At 41.7% G+C, this 22,441-nt stretch overlaps 1 protein-coding gene across 18 annotated transcripts in view; it reads right to left on the reverse strand.

Moving 5' to 3' along the window:
* The window catches only part of LOC139758177 (uncharacterized), a 109,472-nt gene that overhangs the window by 38,685 nt on the left and 48,346 nt on the right, over positions 1–22,441 (reverse strand). For 9 of the 18 annotated variants that reach the window (XR_011714776.1, XM_071679372.1, XM_071679374.1 and 6 more), the window contains one exon: positions 22–218. The exons of the other annotated variants lie outside the window; for them this stretch is intronic. The gene's annotated coding sequence lies outside the window, so the exon portion shown is untranslated. The remainder of the gene's footprint in view (positions 1–21; positions 219–22,441) is intronic. 18 annotated transcript variants of the gene reach the window in all.

Genomic DNA, 22,441 nt, shown 5'->3' on the forward strand with positions numbered 1-22,441 from the left:
TCTATCGATCTATCTAACTACCTTATATCTCTGATGCCTATGCCAATTGGAACTCCGTCAAAGGGGTGGCTACAGCAACAGACTTTTCATAACTCCTGTGATGTAGCGGTTAGAGTTCCTGACCATGATGCATTCATGTGCCACCCAGGGTCAAGCGCATAGGTTCAAATCCTGGTTGTGGCAGTCAGTCCACAGTCAACCCAGCTGTTCATCCAGCCCTAAGGGTTGGTCGATAAAATGGGCATCTGGCTCAGATTAGGGTATGGAAGAAGGCAAGTAAGTATGAATATTTACATGTGTATACATGTATATGTCTGTGTATGTGTATGTTTACTCATTTATTTATTCATTATACTTTGTCTCTGTCTCCCACGTTAGCGAGGTAGTGCAAAGAAACAGACAAAAGAATTGCCCAACCCACCCACATACACATGTATATACATACAGGTTCACACACGTACATTTACATACCTATACATCTCAATGTATACATATATATACACACACAGACATATACATAGATACACATGTACATAATTCATACTGTCTGCCCTTATTCATTCCCGTCGCCACCCCGCCACACATGAAATGACAACCCCCTCCCCCCAGTAAGTGCACGAGGTAGCACTAGGAAAAGACAACAAAGGCCACATTCATTCACACTCAGTGTCTAGCTGTCATGTATAATGCACCAAAACCACAGCTCCCTTTCCACATCCAGGCCCCACAAAACTTTCCATGGTCTACCCCAGACGCTTCACATGCTCTGGTTCAGTCCACTGACAGCACATCAACCCCTGTATACCACATCATTCCAATTCACTCTATTCCTTGCACGCCTCTCATCCTCCTGCATGTTCGAGCACCGATCACTCAAAATCTTTTTCACTCCATCTTTCCACCTCCAATTTGGTCTCCCACTTCTCCTCGTTCCCTCCACCTCTGACACATATATCCTCTTTGCCAATCTTTCCTTGCTCATTCTCTCCATGTGACCAAACCATTTCAAAACATCCTCTTCTGCTCTCTCAACCACACTCCATTACCACACATCTCTCTTACCCTTTCATTACTTAAACCACCTCACACCACATATTGTCCTCAACCATCTCATTTCCAGCACATCCACCCTCCTTCGCACCACTCTATCTATAGCCCATGCCTCGCAACCATATAACATTGTGGGGACCACTATTCTTTCAAACATACCAATTTTTGCTTTCCAAGATAACGTTCTCGCCTTCCACACATTTTTCAATGCTCCCAGAACTTTCGCCCCATCCCCCACCCTATGACTCACTTCCGCTTCCATGGTTCCATCCGCCGCCAAATCCACTCCCAGATATCTAAAACACTTCACTTCCTCCAGTTTTTCTCCACTCAAACTTACCTCCCAATTGATTTGTCTCTCAACCCTACTGTATGTGTATGTATATATATATGTATGTATATGTGTATATGTTGATATGTATATGGATGTATACAGGGGAGAAAGAATACTTCCCACATATTCCCCACGTGTTGTAGAAAGTGATTGGAGGTGAAAGGATGGAGTGAAAAAGATTTTGAGGGATTGGGTTCTGAACATACAGGAGGGTGAAAGGCATGCAAGGAATAGATTGAATTGGAATGATGTGGTATACCGGGGTCAACAGGCTGTCAATGGATTGAACCAGGGTGTGTGAAGCATTTGGGGTAAACCATGGAAAGTCTTATGTGGCCTGGATGTGGAAAGGAAGTGCTAGGAAAAGACAACAAAGGCAACATTCATTCACACTTAGTCTTTAGCTGTCATGTATAATGCACTGAAACCATAGCTCCCTTTTCACATCCAAGCCCCACAAAACTTTCCATGGTTTACCCCAGATGCTTCACATGCCCTGGTTCAATCCGCTGACAGCACGTCGACCCCGATATACCACATCTTTCCAATTCACTTTATTCCTCGAACGCCTTTCACCCTCCTGCATGTTCAGGCCCCGATCGCCCAAAATCTTTATATACATAAAGTGTGTGAAAAAAGAAAGTTGAGAGCAAATGTGAATAAGAGCAAGGTTATTAGGTTCAGTAGGGTTGAGGGAACAAGTTAACCAGGATGTAAGTTTGAATGGAGAAAAACTGGAGGAAGTGAAATGTTTTAGATATCTGGGAGTGGACTTAGCAGTGGATGGAATCATGGAAGCAAAAGTGAGTCACAGGGTGGGGGAGGAGGAGAAGGCTCTGGGAACATAGAAGAATGTGTGGAAGGCAAGAACGTTTTCTTGGAGAGCAAAAATGGGTATGTTTGAAGGAACAGTGGTTCCGACAATGTTATATGGCTGCAAGCCATGGGCTATAGATAGGGTTGTGTGGAGGAAGGTGGATGTGTTGGAAATGAAATGTCTGAGGACAATATGTGGTGTGAGGTGGTTTGATCGAGTAAGTAATGAAAGGGTAACAGAGATGTGTGGTAATAGAAAGAGTGTGGTTGAGAGAGCAGAAGAGGGTGTGTTGAATGAGAATGAGCGGGGAAAGATTACAAAGAGGGCATATGTGTCAGAGGTGGAGGGAACAAAGAGAAGTGAGAGACCAAATTGGAGGTGGAAGGATGGAGTGAAAAAGATTCTGAGTGATCAGGGCCTGAACATACAGGAGGGTGAAGGACATGCAAGGAACAGAGTGAAATGGAAAGATGTAATATACCGAGGTCGACATGCTGTTAATGGATTGAACCAGGGTATGTAAAGCTTCTGGGGATAACCATGGAAAGGTCTGTGGGGCCTGGATGTGGAAAGGGAGCTGTGGTTTTGGTGCATTATGCATGACAGCTATAGACAGTGTGAATGAACGTGGCCTTTTTGTCTTTTCCTGGCACAACCTTGCTGGAAGGGGTGGGGGATGCTATTTCATGTGTGGCTGGGTGGCAATGGGAATGGATGAAGGCAGCAAGTACGAATATGTATGTGTATATATATATATATGTCTGTGTATGTATATGTATGTATACACTGAAATGTATATGTATGTTATGTGTGTGTATGGGCATTTATGTATATATATATGTGTGTATGTGAGTGGTTGGGCCATTCTTCGTCTGTTTCCTTGCACTACCTCGCTGATGCATTTATTCCCTCTTCCTAAAAAATGACCTCTTCATCCAATACACAGTTCAACTGTTCTTGTTCTGAGGCCATTTTATAAAAACTCTTCTTCCTCTGGCTCCCTCTCAGCTTTTATCACTGCCCGTAATCACTGCAAGCACATTCTCTGAGGCAAAGTGTTCCTATATTCAAAGGAAGTGTGATAACCTCTCCTCATCATCAACTGATAGATCTTTCTGGTCTTTAGCTAAGGGCATCTCTAACACTTCTGTCACTCTAACTTTCCTTCACTTTTCTGTTCTGACGGCACTATTGTTGTCTCTCCCATAACCAAAGCAACTCTTTAGTATCTGTTTCTCCTTTAACTACACCTCGGAAGACTCTAACATTTCTTCACCTCCTGATGCTCCTCTTACTAATCCCATGTCTCTTCCCTTATTCTCTTTTTGGACTGTCTGAAAAGAACTTCTGTGTCTGAATACAAGCAAGGCTTATGGTCCTGATGGCATCTATTCCCAAGTACTGAAAGAGAGTGCCTCTGAACTTGCACCTGTGCTTGCTCATTTGTCCCATTTCTGCTTAAAAACCAAAACTTTTCCTTCTTGAAAGCATGCATTGATACATCTCATCCCTAAGAAAGGTGACTGTTCTAACCCCTATAACTATCGTCCTATTGCCTTGACATCTACCATTTCCAAAGTCTTTGAATCCCTTCTCAACTCCCATATCCTAAAACACCTGGAAAATTACAATCTTCTCTCTGATCACCAGTATGGCTTCCATAAGTCGACAGCCACTGGTGATATTTTTTCCTCTTGTATTTCAATTTCTAAGTGATGGAAAAAAGAAAGTGCCAAGCAGGGAGTACTTATACTCCTTGAAGTCTCAGGCTGGGGTGTCTATATGTGTGTGGGTGCAACCAAGATTAGAATAAAAGAGACATAAGTTGTATGCTTGAGGAAAGAAACTTAGACATTCTGGCCCTGAGTGAAACAAATGATTGGGGCCTGAACATGCAGGAGGGTTAAAGGTGTTAATAGAATAGAGTGAATTGGAACAATGTGGTGTACGGGGGTCAACATGCTGTCAGTAGACTGAACCAGGGTATGTAAAGCAGCCAGGGTAAAGCATGGTTGTGGATAGGGAGGTATGTTCCTGTGCATTACACATGATAGCTTCTAAGAGAATGGATGCGAGTGGATGAGGCCTTTCTTTGTCTATTCCTGGCACTACCTCTAATGCAGAAAATGCTGGTTAAGTATGGAAAAAAGAAATATCTTTTTCATATCTTTTCATATCTGTTTGCTGTTTCCTGCATTAGTGAGGTAGTGCTGGGAACATATAAAGAAAGGTTGCATTCGCTCACATCCATTCTCTATCTGTTATGTGCAATGCACTGAAACCTCAGCCATGGCCCCATCCACAACCAGGCACCACAGAGCATTCCTTGGTTTCTCCTAGCCACTTCATTTTCCCTGGTTCAGTCCACTGACATCACATTGACCCCTGTATTACACATCATTCCAACTCAAACATTCTGTGCACATCTTTCATCCTCTTGCATGTTCAGGTCATGATCACTCATCTTTTTCATCCAACTTTCCACCTCCAGTTTGGTCTCTCCCTCTTCCTTGTCAACTCCACTTCTGACACATATATCCTCTTTGTCAATGTCTCCTCACTCATTCTCTCCTTTCATCTAAACCATTTCAGTACACCCTCTTCAGCTCTTTCAACCACGCTCCTCTTACTACCACAACTTTATATTACTCACTAGACCAAACCACTGCATCTCAGCTGTTACCTCTACTGTAACACTTCTCTTCACGATTTGACTCATGATGTAAGAAAAACAATAAAGATATAAAAAAAGTAAAAATGAACTAGCTAAACTATTTCTAGGAAGGCACAACTTCTTAAAAAAAATACAAATTTAATTATCATATTGCATGTTATGAATACAATATAATAAACTCTTATGCTGATAATTGATATTAATGTGTCCATAATTCAACTACATCATGGTGAAGTACAAGAAAAATGTACACAAGTCACAATTGTTAGAGGATTAGCTCTAGTTTATCTACAGTGTCCACCAAAATTCTTGTCTGGCTCCCCATACATTTTCAAAGGCAATATTTACACTTACATTTTAGTACTTTGTCATTTCACTTTGGCCTTGATTACCACCTGCAGGCATCTAGGCATGGGACTGTCAAGGTTCCAAAAGTATTCTAGGTTCATATTTTGTGTCCATAGGATCTTGAACTCCTGAATGAAGTGAGGCACAAATGAGCTATTGCAGGATGAAGTGACCTAATTGTGTGTTCTGAGTGGCCAGCATGTCTAGAAATCTCAAATGCACACACATTTTCTTGCCTCCAGTGAAAATTTGGGCTTTCTGCTCCTTAAAAATGTAAGAGCAAACCATCTTGAAGTGCAGGTGGAAGAAATACTGCACCTAGAGGCAAAATTCCCAGAATGAAGAGGCAGCCAGCAAGAGTAAAGAAAGAACACACTTTCCTCAATACAGCCTGAGGCACACTGAAGCAAGTTGCTAGTGCTCATATTGACAGAAACTCTAGTCCCAGCAATCAGATGTATGATAATTTCACCCTCAGAGCATCATATGCTTGTACTGCCTTTGAAAATACATGGGGGAAGTCAATGTTCTCTGTGGACACTGTACCTTCACATTTACCAATATCACTAACTGATGGCAGTACTTGGTGCAGTTTGGTGGGCATTTTAAAGGCTGTGATACACAACAGTTCATGCAACAGAAGGATAAGGTTTTAAAGTAATATGGGGATATTGTCATCTTTGCAATTAACTCCTTAGCTTGATTTCTCTTAAATCTACGGTGATGCACAGAGGGGACTTCCTACAGTATAACTATCAATGTCTGTGCCAGAAGTCAAATTTCAGCTGATCTATGGTGGTGGCATGAGATACATAAGGCCAACTTACACTACAAAAATTCATGCATTCTTCACTTACGCTTCAGCTGAGGCAATGATAGGATAATGCAGTAAACTGCCAACTGCACATGAAATCAAGCAGTTTTTGCTTCACAGTAATGAGGATTCTTGTGATTTAGATAATACTTGTAATCTATTAGATGATAACATACATGAATCTGACAGAAACTCTGACAGTGAAGAGATGGATGTTAGTAATGGATGAGAAGTGAAAACAAATGTATTGCAAGTACTAGATTCCTTTGCAGTAATCACTGTCTCAACAAAAATACTCACACCATGAATTCTTAGTCCAAGAGTAAGTTGAGGTCTATTTCACTTGTTTCTCTGTTGTTTTCTTATTCTTATTTGATGTTTTTTCTATTCATAAGATCAATATCATTCTTATCTTTGCCTGGAAAACACTTCATCTTTCAGAAGCACAATTAAATCTATATGCCTGCTTAACTCTTTAGACACCTTCTTCGACTTATGCTGCAATACATTTTCATCCAACCTAAGGGCTACTCAACTTTAGTAAACACCATTGGTAAAATTTTTGACCCTTCATATTTGTCTATCATTTCTTGGTGTTGAGATGTGTGTTATTCTCCCCTCTGAAGCTCTGGTGGCCACCACTTTTAACTTTGTAAACATTCCAACTGCTCTGGGTGCATGGTAATGCTCCTTCAAGCTCATCTCAACATGTATTTATAAAATCTCCCACAATAGCAATGTTTAACATATTAAGTCAAAGCTGGATTGATGAATGATTTTTTCATACTTGTTTACCATTTCCTGCATTAATGAGTAGCACCACATACAAACAAAGAAAGGCTACATTTGCTCCCATCCATTCTCTAGCTGTCATATGCAATGCACCAAAATCCACAACCAGGGCACACATACCTTTCCATGATTTACCCTAGCTTCACATGCTCTGGTTCAGTTTACTGACAGAAAGTCAACCTCTGCATACCACAGTGTTCCAATTCACCCTATCCTATGGATGCCTATTACTCTCCTGCATGTTTAGACATGCAGAAGATTCACTTTCACTCCATCCTTTCATCTCTTATCTGGTTCCCCTCTTGTTCCCTCCACTTTTGATGCATATTCTCTTTGTCATCCTCTCCTCACTGTTCTTTCCATATGTCCAAATAATTTCAGAAAAATGTCTTCAGCTCTCTCAACCTCACTCTTTTTATTATCATATCTCCCTTACCCTTTGTTACTTACACAATCAAATCAATGCACCTCATATGATGGCTTCAAAGATTATATTTCCAACACATCCACCCTCCTCTGCATATCCTCAACTATAGCCCATGCCTCACATCCATACAATATCACTATACCTTCAAACATACCCATTTTTGCACTCCCAGAGAATGAACTCTTTTTCCATACATTCCACAATGCTTCCAGGACCTTTGTCCCCTTACTCACCCTTTGACTCTCTTCCACTTCAAAGGTTCCATTTGCTGCCATGTCTACTCCCAGGTTTTATTATCAATATTTCTTTTCATACTTGATAGCTGTTTCCTGTATTACCAAGGCAGTGCCAGGAACAAAGTAGGGCTGCATTCACTCATATTCATTATCTAGCTGTCCTGTGTAATGCACCAAAACCCACAACCAAGCCTCAAAAGCCTTTCCATGGTTTACCTTGCTGCTTCAAATACCCTGTTTCAGTTCCCTGATAGCAAACCAACCCCTGTATACCATATCATCCTAATTCACTTTATCCTGTGCATGCCTTTCACCCTCCTGCATGTTCATGACTCAACCACTTAAATTCTTTCCCACTCCATCCTTCCATCTCCAATTTGGACTCACTCTTCACCTGTTCCTCCACTTCTGACAGAAATGCCCTCTTTGTCAACCTCTCCTCGTGTCCAAACCATTTTAACACACTGTCTTCAGTTCTCACAACCACACTCTTTTCATTACCACACCTCTCTCTTCCTCTTTTATTGTATACTCAGTCAAACCCTCACTACATACTGTCCTCAAACATTTCATTTTCAATACCTCCACTCTCCTCCACACATCCTCACCGTCTTCAGCTCTCACAACCACACTCTTTTCATTACCACACCTCTCTCTTTCTCTTTTATTGTATACTCAGTCAAACCACCTCACTACATACTGTCCTCAAAACATTTCATTTTTAATACCTCCACTCTCCTCCACACATCCTCATCTATAGTCCATGCCTCACATCAATATAACATTGTTGGGACTACTTCGGACATACCTATTTCTGGCCTCCTTGATAATGACCTTTCTTTGCACACATCTGTCAAAGCTCCCAGAACCTTCACCCCCTTACCCACCCTATGACTCACTTCCGCTTTCATCGATCCATTTACTGCTATGTCCACTCCCAGTTTTATGATACACTTAACTTACTCCAATTTTTCTCCAGTCTACGTCACACCCCAACTGACCTGTACCTCTACCTTACAAAACTCAATATCCTTGCTTTTATTCACATTTACTCTCAACTTCCTCCTTTCACACACTCCTCTAAACTCAGTCACAGTCTTCTGCAATTTCTCACTTGAATCTGCTACCAGAGCTTTATCACCAGCAAACAACTGACTCACTTCCCAGACCCCCTCATCTTCTACAAACTGCATACTCACTCCTCTCTCCAAGACTCTTGTGTTCACCTCCCTCACCACCCCATCCATGAAGAAATAAAACATTCATGGTGACATCATGCACCCCTGCTGCAGACCAGCCTTCACTTGGAACCACTCACTCTCCTCTCTTCCATCTCATTCACAAGCCTTACACCCTTGATAAAAACTTTTCACTGCTGTTAGTAGCTTTCCTCCCACACCATATATTCTTAGAAGCTTCCACAAGGAATCTCTATCAAAAGTATCATATGTTTTCTCCATATCCATAAATGCTACATACAAATACTTCTGTTTCTATAAGTGTTTGTCACATACATCCTTTAAACCAAACACCTGATCCAAAAATCCTCCACCATCCTTGAAACCACATTGTTCTTCCCCAGTCTGATGCTCTGTATATGCCAGCACCCTCTCAATCACCAGTCCCCTATACAACTTAACAGGTATGGTCAACAAACTTATAGCTCTGTGGTTTGAACACTCACCTCTATCCCCTTTACTTTTATACAAAGGCACTATATATGCATTCTGCCAATCCTCAGGCACCTCATCATGATCTACACATTCATCCTAAAATCCTAGCTAACCAATCAACAACAGTCATCCCCTTTCTCAAGAAATTCAACAGCAGTACCATTCACTCCAGCTGCCTTGCCACATTTCATGTTATGTAAAGCTTTCACAACCCCTTCACTCTTCATCAAACCACTCTCCATGACTCTCTCACTTCACATACCACCCTGACCTAAACATCCTACATCCGTCACCCTATCAACAAATTTATTTGACAGTCCTTCAAAATACTCACTTCATCATTACCTGTTACCACTTCCCCATTTGCCCCCTTCATTGATGTTCCCATTTGTCCTCTTTTTACACAATATCAAACTCCTTCTAAAATGTCTTTTCATTCTCCCTAAAGTTTGCTGATACTGGCTCACCTCGACTCTCTTTTGACCTCTTTTTCAACCCAAGCATCTCCCTCCTTACCTCCTGCCACTTTCTCTCATACATCTCCTAATCATTTGTATTCCTTCCTAGTAAGTACCACCCATATACTTCTCTTTTCTGTTTTGCGAGCAACTACACTTCGTCATCCCACAATCCACAACCTTTTTAATAAGCACACCTCCCACCTTAAGCATTATTACTATGGGTACACCACCGAATTTCCGGCAACAGATGGTTCAGCACCTCCTTTAGTTCGGAAAAATTACATTAGGAACTTGAAATTACCGCAGCCACCAGACTAGTTTACTGGGCGGCCACAGATGGCATTGCGTGTAGGGCATGCTTATATACATTCTTTACACTGCGCTTGTTGGTGGTGATACTGCAATTCTGTGAGATTCTTAGCTTATTTTGCTTAAATCTAACCCTAGCTATGGCTTCTAAGATATATGAGAATGTCAGTCGTGGTGTCAAACGTAAACACCAGTCCATATCGATCCAAGATAAAGTAGAACTGTTGAAAAAAAAGGACCGTGGTGTTTCGGTGCATAAGCTGAGTGACATCTACAGTATTGGTTCATCAACTCTTCATGATAAAAAGAAGCAAAGGGAGAAAATATTTAAATTATATGCAGACAGTGATTCAAAGAAGTGAATGACTATTAGAAACACTATGAAAGATGGTAAGAGTACTGAGCATGATTGACTGATGATGGAATGGTTTCGACAGCATCGGAGTGATGGAGGGATGTCACGTAGCATGATAATGGACCAAGATAAGTTGTTCCATAAAGAACTTAAATTACAACATGAGCATGGCTATAGTGAAAATTGGCTTCAAAGATTAAAGAAGCCTCGTGAAATTTCCATGAATAAAGTGTGTGGAGAAAAGCGGTCTGCAAACTACGAAGGAGCTGCCGAGTATGTGGATGAATTTGTGAAACTTGTAGCTGACAAACACCTAAGTCCTAAGCAGGTATACAATGGAGATGAAACTGCATTATTCTGGCGATGCACACTCTTAGGAAAACACTAACAACAGAAGATGAAGAAGACCCCACTGGATTCACACAATCTAAGGACAGACTTACCATCTTGGGGTGCTCAAACATCTAATATTTGTTTAATTAAAATTTCTAGCAGTCTATGGAATACTTTAGACACATGGGAAATGTATGATTAGTGGGTTGGAGGTGTGTTGATGAATTATTATTACATGACCACGGTTGGTCCGGCAAAATAGTTAATCCGATAAGGCTTTGGAACCATGAGTGCCGGAAAATCAGTGGTGTACCTGTACTATTGTTATAATCTTTATCACCATTATCATCTTTTATCCCTGAGGTAAGGGAGAAAGACTTCTACCTCTAAATTCCTTGCATGTCATAGAAGAAGGCGACTAAACAAGGCAGGAGCATGGGGCTGAAAACTTTCCCATTCTTGTATTTCAATTTCTAAAGGAGGAAACAGAAGCGGTCAGGAGAGGAGTGCTCATCCTCCTTGAAGGGTCAGACTGGGGTACCTGAATGTGTGTGGAAGTAACCAAGATGAGAAGAGAGGAAAGATAGGTAGTATGTTTGAGGAAAGAGACATGGATGTTCTTACTCTGAGTTAAACAACATTCAAGGGTTTTGAGCAATCAGGGCCAGAACATGCAGAAGGGGGAAAGGCGTGCATGGAACAGAGTGAATTGGAACTATGTAGTATACTGGGCATGTAAAATGTCTGTGGTAAACCATGGAAAGGCCTGTGGGGCCTGGATGTGGACAGGAAGCTGTGGTTTTGATGCATTACACATGACATCTCATGTATGGATGTGCATATAATTTTATGTATGTGTATGTATATGTATGTTATCCCTGGAGATAGGGGAGAAAGAATACTTCCCACACATTCCCTGCATGTTGTAAAAGGTGGCTAAAAGGGGAGGGAACAAGGGTTGGAAATCCTTCCCTCCAATTTTGACTTTTTCAAAAAAAGGAACAGAGAATGGGGCCAAGTGAGAATTTTCCCTCTTTGGCTTGGTCCTCTGCTCTTAATGGTGAATATGAACATAAAAAAATGTATATGTATATATGTATCATGGGTACGTTTGAAGGAATACTAGCTCTAACAATACTATATGGATGAGAGGCATGGGCTATAGATGGGGTTGTATGGAGGAGGGTGGATTGCTGTAAATGAAATGGATGAGGACAATATGTGGTGTGAGGTGGCTTGATTAAGTAATGAAAGGATAAGAACTATATGGTAACAGAAAGAGCACAGCTAAAACAGCAGAAGGAGTGTCGAAATGGTTTGGATATATGGAAAGAATGAGTGAGGAAAGGCTGACAAAGAGGATAGATGTGTCAGTGGTGGAGGGAACATGAAGTGGAAAACGAAATTGGAGGTGGAAGGATGAAGTGAAAAAGATTTTGAACCAATGGGGCCTGAATATGCAGCAGGGTGAAAGGCATACAAGGAACAGAGTGAATTGGAATGATGTAGTATACCGGGGTCAATGTGCTGTCGATGGACTGAACCAGAACATGTGAAATGTCTGGGGTAAATCATGGAAAGGTCTGTGGGGCCTGGATGTGGATAAGGAGCTGTGGTTTCAGTGCATTACACATGACAGCTGAGGACTGTGAGAATGAATGTGGCATTTTTCTTGGTGTTCCTGGTGCTACCTCGCTGATGCAGGGGATGGAGATGCTGTACCCTGTGTGGCGGGGTGGTGCTGCGAATGGATGAAGGCAAGCAAGTATGAATATGTACATATATGTATATATCTGTGTATGTGTATATATATGTATGTACATGTGTATATGTTGATATATGTATATGTAAATGTATGTGCATTTATGAATATATATGTGAATATGAGTCAATGGATTGTTCTTTGGTTGTTTCCTGGCACTACCTCACTGATGCGGAAAATGGTGATGAAGTATAACGATGAGAAAATACATAAACCCTCGATTAAATGGACCACAATGTAACAGATTTCAGATTTAAAGGACTGGACAAATAATGATACAGTACATTAAAATTTTGAAAATAAAATAATAGAAAATCTCAAACGCCATGCCATGTGCATTTAATATTGCACGTGGTTTTGGTAACATAGGGTAGACTGAATAAAGACTACAGCACTACTACCACTGTGGTCATGGCAAAATACTCTTCAACTACATTCAAAAAGGTGAGTAAATATTACATATTCTTTATCATAATTTGATAATTTTATACTGTACAGTAAAAAAATTAGCTGATAGACTACATTTGATTTAATGAATTTTCAGCATTAACAGACACCCCTTCTCCAATCAGTCCATTAAATTGAGGGTTTACTGTATGTGTGTATATGTGTATGTGTGTATATGTGTATATGGTGTGAGGTGGTTTGATCGGTTGAGAGAGCAGAAGAGGATGTTTTGAATTGGTTTGGTCACATCAAAAGAATGAGTGAGGAAAGTTGACAAAGAGGATATATGTGTCAGAGGTGGAGGGAATGAAGAGAAGTGGGAGACCAAATTGGAGGTGGAAAGATGGAATGAAAAAGATTTTGAGTGATTGGGGGCTGAACATGCAGGAGGGTGAAAGGCGTGCAAGGAATAGAGTGAATTGGAACGATGTGGTATACCGGGGTCGATGTGCTCTCAATGGATTGAACCAGGGCACGTGAAGCGTCGGGGGTAAACCATGGAAAGTTTTGTGGGCCCTGGATGTGGAAAGGGAGCTGTGGTTTTGGTGCATTATATATGACAGCTAGTGACTGAGTATGAACGAATGTGGCCTTTGTGGTCTTTTCCTAGTAATACCTCGCACACATGCGGGGGTGGGGGGATTTCATTTCACGTGTGGCGGGATGGAGACAGGAATGAATAAGGGCAGAGAGCATGAATTATGTACCTGTGTATATATGTATAAGTCTGTGTATGTATATATATGTATACGTTGAGATGTATAGGTATGTATATGTACGTGTGTGGACGTGTATGTATATACATGTGTATGTGGGTGGGTTGGGCCATTCTTTCATCTGTTTCCTTGTGCTACCTCGCTAATGCGGGAGACAGCAACAAAGTATAATATATGAATTTTTTTTTTTATTTTGCTTTGTCGCTGTCTCCCGCGTTTGCGAGGTAGCGCAAGGTAACAGACGAAAGAAATGGCCCAACCCACCCACATACACATGTATATACATCCACGTCCACACATGCAAATATACATACCTATACATCTCAATGTACACATATATATACACACACAGACACATACATATATACCAATGGACACAATTCACACTGTCTGCCTTTATTCATTCCCATCGCCACCTCGCCACACATGGCATACCATCACCCTCCCCCCTCATGTGTGTGAGGTAGCGCTAGGAAAAGACAACAAAGGCCCCATTCGTTCACACTCAGTCTCTAGCTGTCATGTAATAATGCCCGGAACCACAGCTCCCTTTCCACATCCAGGCCCCACACAACTTTCCATGGTTTACCCCAGACGCTTCACATGCCCGGATTCAATCCACTGCCAGCACGTCAACCCCAGTATACCACATCGATCCAATTCACTCTATTCCTTGCCCGCCTTTCACCCACCTGCATGTTCAGGCCCCGATCACACAAAATCTTTTTCACTCCCATCTTTCCACCTCCAATTTGGTCTCCCACTTCTCCTCGTTCCCTCCACCTCCGACACATATATCCTCTTGGTCAATCTTTCCTCACTCATTCTCTCCATGTGCCCAAACCATTTCAAAACACCCTCTTCTGCTCTCTCAACCATGCTCTTTATAAATATATATATTATTATATTTTTATATTATACTTTGTCGCTGTCTCCCGCGTTTGCGAGGTAGCACAAGGAAACGGACGAAATGAAATGGCCCAACCCCCCCCATACACATGTATATACATACGTCCACACACGCAAATATACAAACCTACACAGCTTTCCATGGCTTACCCCAGACGCTTCACATGCCTTGATTCAATCCACTAACAGCACGTCAACCCCGGTATACCACATCGCTCCAATTCACTCTATTCCTTGCCCTCCTTTCACCCTCCTGCATGTTCAGGCCCCGATCACACAAAATCTTTTTCACTCCATCTTTCCACCTCCAATTTGGTCTCCCTCTTCTCCTTGTTCCCTCCACCTCCGACACATATATCCTCTTGGTCAATCTTTCCTCACTCATCCTCTCCATGTGCCCAAACCACTTCAAAACACCCTCTTCTGCTCTCTCAACCACGCTCTTTTTATTTCCACACATCTCTCTTACCCTTACGTTACTCACTCGATCAAACCACCTCACACCACACATTGTCCTTAAACATCTCATTTCCAGCACATCCATCCTCCTGCGCACAACTCTATCCATAGCCCATGCCTCGCAACCATACAACATTGTTGGAACCACTATTCCTTCATACATACCCATTTTTGCTTTCCGAGATAATGTTCTCGACTTCCACACATTCTTCAAGGCCCCCAGAATTTTCGCCCCCTCCCCCACCCTATGATCCACTTCTGCTTCCATGGTTCCATCCGCTGCCAGATCCACTCCCAGATATCTAAAACACTTCACTTCCTCCAGTTTTTCTCCATTCAAACTCACCTCCCAATTGACTTGACCCTCAACCCTACTGTACCTAATAACCTTGCTCTTATTCACATTTACTCTTAACTTTCTTCTTCCACACACTTTACCAAACTCAGTCACCAGCTTCTGCAGTTTCTCACATGAATCAGCCACCAGCGCTGTATCATCAGCGAACAACAACTGACTCACTTCCCAAGCTCTCTCATCCCCAACAGACTTCATACTTGCCCCTCTTTCCAAAACTCTTGCATTTACCTCCCTAACAACCCCATCCATAAACAAATTAAACAACCATGGAGACATCACACACCCCTGCCGCAAACCTACATTCACTGAGAACCAATCACTTTCCTCTCTTCCTACACGTACACATGCCTTACATCCTCGATAAAAACTTTTCACTACTTCTAACAACTTTCCTCCCACACCATATATTCTTAATACCTTCCACAGAGCATCTCTATCAACTCTATCATATGCCTTCTCCAGATCCATAAATGCTACATACAAATCCATTTGCTTTTCTAAGTATTTCTCACATACATTCTTCAAAGCAAACACCTGATCCACACATCCTCTACCACTTCTGAAACCACACTGCTCTTCCCCAATCTGATGCTCTGTACATGCCTTCACCCTCTCAATCAATACCCTCCCATATAATTTACCAGGAATACTCAACAAACTTATACCTCTGTAATTTGAGCACTCACTCTTATCCCCTTTGCCTTTGTACAATGGCACTATGCACGCAATCCGCCAATCCTCAGGCACCTCACCATGAGTCATACATACATTAAATAACCTTACCAACCAGTCAACAATACAGTCACCCCCTTTTTTAATAAATTCCACTGCAATACCATCCAAACCTGCTGCCTTGCCGGCTTTCATCTTCCGCAAAGCTTTCACTACCTCTTCTCTGTTTACCAAATCATTTTCCCTAACCCTCTCACTTTGCACACCACCTCGACCAAAACACCCTATATCTGCCACTCTATCATCAAACACATTCAACAAACCTTCAAAATACTCACTCCACCTCCTTCTCACATCACCACTACTTGTTATCACCTCCCCATTTGCGCCCTTCACTGAAGTTCCCATTTGCTCCCTTGTCTTACGCACTTTATTTACCTCCTTCCAGAACATCTTTTTATTCTCCCTAAAATTTAATGATACTCTCTCACCCCAACTCTCATTTGCCCTTTTTTTCACCTCTTGCACCTTTCTCTTGACCTCCTGTCTCTTTCTTTTATACATCTCCCACTCAATTGCATTTTTTCCCTGCAAAAATTGTCCAAATGCCTCTCTCTTCTCTTTCACTAATACTCTTACTTCTTCATCCCACCACTCACTACCCTTTCTAATCAACCCACCTCCCACTCTTCTCATGCCACAAGCATCTTTTGCGCAATCCATCACTGATTCCCTAAATACATCCCATTCCTATATATATATATATATATATATATATATATATATATATATATATATATATATATATATATACTATTATTATTATTATTATTTTGCTTTGTCACTGTCTCCCACATTTGCGAGGTAGCACAAGGAAACAGATGAAAGAAATGGCCCAACCCACCCCCATACACATGTATATACATACACGTCCACACACGCAAATATACATACCCATACATCTCAATGTGCACACATATATACACACACAGACACATACATATATATACATGCACACAATTGTGTGCACTGTCTGCCTTTATTCATTCCCATCGCCACCTCGCCACACATGGAATGACATCCCCCTCCCCCCTCATGTGTACTACGTAGTGCTAGGAAAAGACAACAAACGCCCCAATCGTTCACACTCATTCTCTAGCTGTCATGCAATAATGCCCGAAACCACAGCTCCCTTTCCACATCCAGTCCCCACAGAACTTTCCATGGTTTACCCCAGACGCTTCACATGCCCTGATTCAATCCATTGACAGCACGTCGACCCCGGTATACCACATCGATCCAATTCACTCTATTCCTTGCCCGTCTTTCACCCTCCTGCATGTTCATGCCCCGATCACTCAAAATCTTTTTCACTCCATCTTTCCATCTCCAATTTGGTCTCCCACTTCTCCTCGTTCCCTCCACCTCCGACACATATATCCTCTTGGTCAATCTTTCCTCACTCATTCTCTCCATGTGACCAAACCATTTCAAAACACCCTTTTCTGCTCTCTCAACCACACTCTTTTTATTTCCACACATCTCTCTTACCCTTACATTACTTGCTCGATCAAACCACCTCACATCACATATTGTCCTCAAACATCTCATTTCCAGCACATCCACCCTCCTGTGCACTTATATATATATATATATATATATATATATATATATATATATATATATATATATTTATTTTTTTTTATTTTATATATATATATATATATATATATATATATATATATATATATATATATATATATATATATATATCATCAGTTGTTCGCTGATGATACAGCGCTGGTGGCTGATTCATGTGAGAAACTGCAGAAGCTGGTGACTGAGTTTGGTAAAGTGTGTGAAAGAAGAAAGTTAAGAGTAAATGTGAAAAAGAGCAAGGTTATTAGGTACAGTAGGGTTGAGGGTCAAGTCAATTGGGAGGTAAGTTTGAATGGAGAAAAAATGGAAGAAGTAAAGTGTTTTAGATATCTGGGAGTGGATCTGGCAGCGGATGGAACCATGGAAGCGGAAGTGAATCATAGGGTGGGGGAGGGGGCGAAAATCCTGGGAGCCTTGAAGAATGTGTGGAAGTCGAGAACAATATCTCAGAAAGCAAAAATGGGTATGTTTGAAGGAATAGTGGTTCCAACAATGTTGTATGGTTGCGAGGCGTGGGCTATGGATAGAGTTGTGCGCAGGAGGGTGGATGTGCTGGAAATGAGATGTTTGAGCACAATGTGTGGTGTGAGGTGGTTTGATCGAGTAAGTAATGTAAGGGTAAGAGAGATGTGTGGAAATAAAAAGAGTGTGGTTGAGAGAGCAGAAGAGGGTGTTTTGAAATGGTTTGGGCACATGGAGAGAATGAGTGAGGAAAGATTGACCAAGAGGATATATGTGTCGGAGGTGGAGGGAACGAGGAGAAGTGGGAGACCAAATTGGAGGTGGAAAGATGGAGTGAAAAAGATTTTGTGTGATCGGGGCCTGAACATGCAGGAGGGTGAAAAGCAGGCAAGGAATAGAGTGAATTGGATCGATGTGGTATACTGGGGTTGACGTGCTGTCAGTGGATTGAATCAGGGCATGTGAAGCGTCTGGGGTAAACCATGGAAAGTTGTGTGGGGCCTGGATGTGGAAAGGGAGCTGTGGTTTTGGGCATTATTGCGTGACAGCTGGAGACTGTGAACAAATGGGGCCTTTGTTGTCTTTTCCTAGTGCTACCTCGCACACATGAGGGGGGAGGGGGATGGTATTCCATGTGTGGCGGGGTGGCGATGGGAGTGAATAGGGGCAGACAGTGTGAATTGTGTGCATGGGTATATATGTATGTGTCTGTGTGTGTATATATATGTGTACATTGAGATGTATAGGTATGTATATTTGCGTGTGTGGGCGTGTGTGTGTGTACATTGTGTATGGGGGTGGGTTGTGCCATTTCTTTCGTCTGTCTCCTTGCGCTACCTCGCAAATGCGGGAGACAGTGACAAAGCAAAATATAAATAAATAAATAAATAAACATATATATATATATATATATATATATATATATATATATATATATATATATATATATATGCAAGAGGTGAAAAAGAGGGCAAATGAGAGTTGGGGTGAGAGAGTATCAGTAAATTTCGGGAGAATAAAAAGATGTTTTGGAAGGAGGTAAATAAAGTGCGTAAGACAAGGGAACAAATGGGAACTTCAGTGAAGGGGGCTAATGGGGAGGTGATAACAAGTAGTGGTGATGTGAGGAGATGGAGTGAGTATTTTGAAGATTTGTTGAATGTGTTTGATGATGGAGTGGCAAATATAGGGTGTTTTGGTCGAGGTGGTGTGCAAAGTGAGAGGGTTAGGGAAAATGATTTGGTAAACAGAGAAGAGGTAGTAAAAGCTTTGCGGAAGATGAAAGCCGGCAAGGCAGCAGGTTTGGATGGTGTTGTAGTGGAATTTATTAAAAAAGGGGGTGACTGTATTGTCGACTCGGTAAGGTTATTTAATGTATGTATGATTCATATTGAGGTGCTTGAGGATTGGCGGAATGCTTGCATAGTGCCATTGTACAAAGGCAAAGGGGATAAGAGTAAGTGCTCAAATTACAGAGGTATAAGTTTGTTGAGTATTCCTGGTAAATTATATGGGAGGGTATTGATTGAGAGGGTGAAGGCATGTACAGAGCATCAGACTGTGGAAGAGCAGTGTGGTTTCAGAAGTGGTAGAGGATGTGTGGATCAGGTGTTTGCTTTAAAGAATGTATGTGGGAAATACTTAGAAAAGCAAATGGATTTGTACGTAGCATTTATGGATCTGTAGAAGCCATATGATAGAGTAGATAGAGATGCTCTGTGGAGGGTATTAAGAATATATGGTGTGGGAGGCAGTGAAAAGTTTTTATCGAGGATGCAAGGCATGTGTACATGTAGGAAGAGGGGAAAGCGATTGGTTCTCAGTGAATGTAGGTTTGCGGCAGGGGTGTGTGATGTCTCCATGGTTGTTTAATTTGTTTATGGATGGGATTGTTAGGGAGGTGAATGCAAGTGTTTTGGAAAGAGGGGCAAGTATGCAGTCTGTTGTGGATGAGAGAGCTTGGGAAGTGAGTCAGTTGTTGTTTGCTGATGATACAGCGCTGGTGGCTGATTCATGTGAGAAAATGAAGAAGCTGTTGACTGAGTTTGGTAAAGTGTGTGAAAGAAAAAAGTTAAGAGCAAATGTGAATAAGAGCAAAGTTATTAGGTACCTCACACCACATATTGTCCTCAAACATCTCACTTTCAGCACATCTACCCTCCTGCGCACAACTCCATCCATAGCCCATGCCTCTCAACCATATAACATTGTTGGAACCACTATTCCTTCAAACGTAGCCATTTTTGCTTTCCGAGATAATGTTCTTGACTTCCACACATTCTTCGAGGCTCCCAGAATTTTCGCCCCCTTCTCCACCCTATGATTCACTTCCACTTCCATGGTTCCATCTGCTGCCAAATCCACTCCCAGATATCTAAAACACTTCACTTCCTCCAGCTTTTCTACATTCAAATTTACCTCTCAATTGACTTGACCCTCAACCCTACTGTACCTAATAACCTTGCTCTTATTGACATTTATTCTCAACTTTCTTCTTTCACACACTTTACCAAACTCAGTCACCAGCTTCTGCAGTTTCTCACATGAATCAGCCACCAGCGCTGTATCATCAGTGAACAACAACTGACACTTCCCAAGCTCTCTCATCCACAACAGACTGCATATTTGCCCCTCTTTCCAAAACTCTTGCATTCACCTCCCTAACAACCCCATCCATAAACAAATTAAACAACCATGGAGACATCACACACCCCTGCCGCAAAACTACATTCACTGAGAACCAATCACTTTATTCTCTTCCTACATGTACACATGCCTTACATCCTCGATAAAAACTTTTCACTGCTTCTAACAACTTGCCTCCCACATCACATATTCTTAATACCTTCCACAGAGCATCTCTATCAACTCTATCATATGCCTTTTCCAGATCCATAAATGCTACATACAAATCCATTTGCTTTTCTAACATACATTCTTCAAAGCAAACACCTGATCCACACATCCTCCACCACTTCTGAAACCACACTGCTCTTCCCCAATCTGATGCTCTGTACATGCTTTCACCCTCTCAATCAATACCCTCCCATATAATTTACCAGGAATACTCAACAAACTTATACCTCTGTAAATTCAGCACTCACCTTTGTCCCCTTTGCCTTTGTACAATGGCACTTTGCAAGCATTCCGCCAGTCCTCAGGCACCTCACCATGAGTCATATATACATTAGATATCCTTACCAACCAGTCAACAATACAGTCACCCCCTTTTTTAATAAATTCCACTGCAATACCATCCCAACCCGCTGCCTTGCCGGCTTTCATCTTCCGCGAAGCTTTTACTACCTCTTCTCTGTTTACGAAATCATTTTTCCTAACCCTCTCACTTTGCACACCACCTCAACCAAAACACCCTATATCTGCCACGCTATCATCAAACACATTCAACAAACCTTCAAAATACTCACTCCATCTCCTTCTCACATCACCACTACTTGTTATCACCTCCCCATTAGCCCCCTTCACTGAAGTTCTCATTTCTTCCCTTGTCTTCCGCACTTTATTTACCTCCTTCGAAAACACCTTTTTATACTCCCTAAAATTTAATGATACTTTCTCACCCCAACTCTCATTTGCCCTTTTTTTCACCTCTTTCACCCTTCTCTTGACCTTCTGCCTCTTTCTTTTACACATCTCCCACTCATTTGCATTATTTCCCTGCAAAAATCATCCAAATGCCTCTCTCTTCTCTTTCACTAATAATCTTACTTCTTCATCCCACCCCTCACTACCCTTTCTAATCTGCCCATCTCCCACGCTTCTCATGCCACAAGCATCTTTTGCGCAAGCCATCACTGCTTCCCTAAATACATCCCATTCCTCCCCCACTCCCCTTATCTCCTTTGTTCTCACCTTTTTCCATTCTGTACTCAGTCTCTCCTGGTACTTCTTCACACAAGTCTCCTTCCCAAGCTCACTTACTGTCACCACTCTCTTCACCCCAACATTCTCTCTTCTTTTCTGACAACCTCCAAAAATCTTCACCTTTGCCTCCACAAGATAATGATCAGACATCCCAACAGTTGCATCTGTCAGCATATTAACATCCAAAAGTCTCTCTTTCGCGTGCCTATCAATTAACACGGAATCCAATAAAGCTCTCTGGCCATCTCTCCTACTTACATATGTATACTGATGTATATCTCTTTTTTTAAACCAGTTATTCCCAATCACCAGTCCTTTTTCAGCACATAAATCCACAAGATCTTCACCATTTCCATTTACAGCACTGAACACCTCATGTATACCAATTATTCCCTCAACTGCCACATTACTCACCTTTGCATTCAAATCACCCATCACTATAACCCAGTCTCATGCATCAAAACCATTAACACACTCCTTCAGCTGCTC

The sequence above is a fragment of the Panulirus ornatus genome, chromosome 29, assembly GCF_036320965.1.
Source record: "Panulirus ornatus isolate Po-2019 chromosome 29, ASM3632096v1, whole genome shotgun sequence".
In the NCBI taxonomy this organism is placed as follows: domain Eukaryota; kingdom Metazoa; phylum Arthropoda; class Malacostraca; order Decapoda; family Palinuridae; genus Panulirus; species Panulirus ornatus.